The sequence below is a fragment of the Homarus americanus genome, unplaced genomic scaffold, assembly GCF_018991925.1.
Source record: "Homarus americanus isolate GMGI-L3 unplaced genomic scaffold, GMGI_Hamer_2.0 scaffold7161, whole genome shotgun sequence".
Classification (NCBI taxonomy): Eukaryota; Metazoa; Arthropoda; class Malacostraca; order Decapoda; family Nephropidae; genus Homarus; species Homarus americanus.
In genome coordinates, this window is record NW_024727030.1 from 978 (window position 1) to 5,106 (window position 4,129).

Consider the following 4,129-nt stretch of genomic DNA (forward strand, 5'->3'; position numbering starts at 1 on the left):
TGAACGGACAAATGAGATGCGTCACTAAAGCGTGTGCCACAGTCTCCGCGGATATATCCTCCAAGGGAACTAGAATCACGAATCTGGAGAAGTGATCAACACACACGAGTATGTAGGTAGAGCCTTGATGGCTTTTTGGCAGTTGCAATAAGTCGATTGCGACAGTGTCGAATGGACGTTCAGGCGTCGGGTATTCGAGAATTGGAGCAGGGTGCATCGTAGTTCCCTTATGTTGAGCACAAGATAAACAATTTGCAATGTGTCGCTCGTTGTCCCTTTTCATTGTACTCCAATAGTAAGATTTTCTTATTTCGGCAAGGCATTTGTCACTCCCTGGAAGGCCTGTATTGTGGTACAGAGTGAGTACCGTGTCTCGTAGGTTGTCAGGTACAACAATTTGTGTGACAGTATCCTGCACTGTTTTTGTTGTTCGGTGCAGTATGTCTTGTTGGAGTTCAAATTGTTTGAACGGAAGAGGTAACTTTGGTAGATTGTCCTCCTCACCTGATTCTAGAGCATAAATTACTTTAGACCACGTTGGATCTTGCCGTTATTCCTCCCTTAATTTTTGTGTTGTGAACAAGGGTATTTGTATGACTGGAGCTATGTGTCTAGACAGTGCGTCGGCAACCACATTCTCGCGTCCCGGTAAGTGTTTAAAGACGGGTTCGAATTCTTGAATGGTCAAGTACCAACGTGCAAGTCTGCCAGAGAGGTTCTTTCCATGGAATAACTCCGTTACTGCTGCATGATCCGTATAGACTGTTATTTGATAACCAAAGATCACATCTGTGAACTTCTTTAATGACCAGACCACAGCTAACGCCTCTAGATGAGTTACTGAATAGCGTGTTTCTGCATCATCATGTTTACGGCTTGCATATGCAATTACTCTATTTTTCCCTCTAGTGTCTAGCTGCATGAGAACAGCTCCTAGCCCTTGTCCGGAGGCGTCGGTGCACAGGGTGAAAGGTTGAGTGTAATCAGGAAATGCCAATACTGGTGCATTGGTCATTGCTTCCTTTAATGCATTAAACCTGTTTTCCTGTTCATTGTTCCAAACAACTGTTGCATCTTTTTTTAGTAATTTTGTCAGCGAGGCAGCTAATTTAGCATACCCGTGGATGAATGAGCGATAGTAGCCGGAAAGTCCGAGGAAACTACGCACTTTGTCTACATTTGTAGGACAGGGAAATCGTGCAACTGCTTTCACCTTGCAGTCCATATTATGGATGTCGTTCCCATCAACTACGTGTACAAGGAATTGAAGTTTAGATTTGAGAAATTCGCATTTAGAGAGCTTAATTTTCAAACCTGCTTTATGAAGTTTTTTAAACACTTCACGTAATTTGGCAAGATGACTGTTTACATCTTTGCTTACAATAATCAAATCATCTAGATAGGCATAAACTGTATTGCCAATCATTCCAGCAAACAATGTATTAATCATTCGTTGAAATGTTAATGGAGCATTTCGTAGTCCAAATGGCATTCTTAAAAATGTTGAGTACCTGTTAGGACTGCAGGCATTATGATCCAATCTTTAGTAAGTTTGGGCTCGTGGACAACCTTCCTCGTATCTGTTGAGTTAGTTATCACTTTCACATTTGTTCTGATCATTGGATGTGAATTTTTCATAGCATGGTGTGTAGTGCTATTAAATGTTATAGTATGTCGACCAGGTTGGACATCTATATTATTTTGTTTTAGTGTTTGAAGACCTAATAATCCATCAGCTGGTAGAGAAAAATCTTTTACTATATAAAACTGAGCTAGAAAGATTTCACTGGAATCACAAAAACCTATAGGTAATGTAATGACTCCCATAATATCTAAATGTTGGCCTGTTACTCCGGAGAGATCGACATCAGTAGGTCTTATTTGCCATTTATTGTCACGAGAACGTCGATTCAATTCAGTAAATGACGTTATCGAGATAACGCATGTTCCCATATCTACAGTATGTCTAAAGAGAGCTTGGTGTTACCTACACTCACTGGTATTGTCAATACCTCTACTTTACTTAGTGCAGCGATCAATGACGCTGTCATGGAAGCATTAATAGTTATATGTGATCTTATCCCTGGTCGTGTTGGACATGGCGCAAATCTTCCCCCGACGGATTTTTAATTTGACGTCGTGGATTGCGCTCTAAATAATCCTGCCTGCATTGCTGCAGAGTTACAAAATCCTCTGAACTGTGTGATGTAGAATGATGTAGTAAACACCACTGGTCACTTTTGGGCTCAGATGCATTGTAGGTCTTGCTTACTGCACTTGGATTTAACTTTTGATTTTGATTTTTGAAGTTGCCTTTCTTGGCATTGTTAAACTGATAGGTATTACCGTCTTGTGGTGCATAGAAACATTCTTCAGTCTTATGATTCTGTTTCTTGCAAATTGTACAAACAGTTTTTTGTTTAGGCTTGGTACCTGTTTCTTCTTGAACCTTAATTGGTGCGATTGCCACCGGTGCAATGGTACTATCACGAGGTGTGTATGGGGTTCATTGTATTATCTTTTCTGCATAATCTGTGAGTTTCGCTGACTGGGGTCAGTTTTCCCTTTTAGCTTGCTTAAACTCTAATTTTTTAATAAGAAATATAAATTGGATATACTCAATAAGACGATACACGTTTTCCTCCTTCATGGTACGGTTTTTTTCCCACCAATCAGAAGCGGAGAAGTGTGTTTTCGCGTCGTCATAAGCTTGTCCCGCCACGGACTTCCCCTGTGAAGTCTCGGATCCGGTCATGTTGTGGTAATATTTTCCACACATTAGTTGCTTGCGTCACTGGGTTAGTCATGTTAGTGGTTATGGGTTGTTTACTAGTTAATGGCAATGCTGGTAAATTACTCGTGCATTGATGAGAAGATGTCAATACATTGTCAGAGGCAGGTTCACTATACAGAGGTGTAGTGTCGTAAGAACGTCCTGACCTAAGTTGTGTAAATAATAATTCGTTATTTGTTTTATCTATGATTGCTTTACTAACTTCTATTGAAGTGTTTACTGTTAGTTCAGGTTCAATGACTTGTAATTCATGCGCACCTTCGAGTTCACAGGTGTCAGTGTCAACAGTGTCATGAGGTACAGTGTCACTTGAATCACCATCTAAGTCTTCATTAAGTTGATCATTAACAATATATGAATGATTCATAAATGTTTCTTAGATTTAAAGGTTTAATAACTTTGCCAATCCATTCACAATAAGGTAATGTGAAATGTAATTTTAGTGATAATTAATTGTTTAAGTAATTTTCCATTAATTGTTACAAGGCACTTGATAATTTATAATCTATCACGATGTCTACCGTGTATTATGTATAATATGTGTATATACAGTATAACTAATGATTGTTTGTGAAATACCTAATACCGTAGAGTTGGTTGTAGTATCTCGGAGAAATCCTCTTGTTTACATCTGGTCAGCTGGGCTGGGTGTATGACGTAGTCGTCCAGATGGCGCCGCTCTCGATGACGTCACTGTTGGAGGTTTTCTACCCACAACATCTGTTCTGGTCCAGGTCGATGAGGGTTAGGTCGATAGGTCGATGAGGGTTAGGTCGATAGGTCGATGAGGGTGATGAGTCGACAGGTCGATGAGGGTGATGAGTCGACAGGTCGATGAGGGTTAGGTCGTTATGTGATATCCTGAGAAGGTACTGTGGGGTACGTGGTATTTGGTTCACACTCAGGATGGGATGGAGAAAGGAAACTCACAATGAACACATGTATACATGTTGTATTGGATGTACAATGCAGCTTGGAGCTGGGAAGTGACAGCGTGGTTACAAGCGTGATGTAGAGAGAGCTGGTTGGTGAGGATGCTCAGAGGAGGACAGCTTGTGGGTCGTCATGCTCGCCGGCGGGAGCGAGGACCGCCAGGCAGGCGGAGGAGGAGGAGGTGTTGCTGGCTGGTTGGTGTAGGTAGAAAGAAGAGAGTGGTCACCACGAGGTCAGGTCTTAAATAGCGGAGGTAGTCGTGGCTTAGTAGTTGACCTCCGTCATGTAAGGCGGCGCTGGTTGACCTAGACCACGAGGCATACACTGAGGAATTCGTGGGGTCGGCTACTCCGCGACAAACAGCATTTGTAGGGGAGAAATCCACTACAGTACCACTGGGTC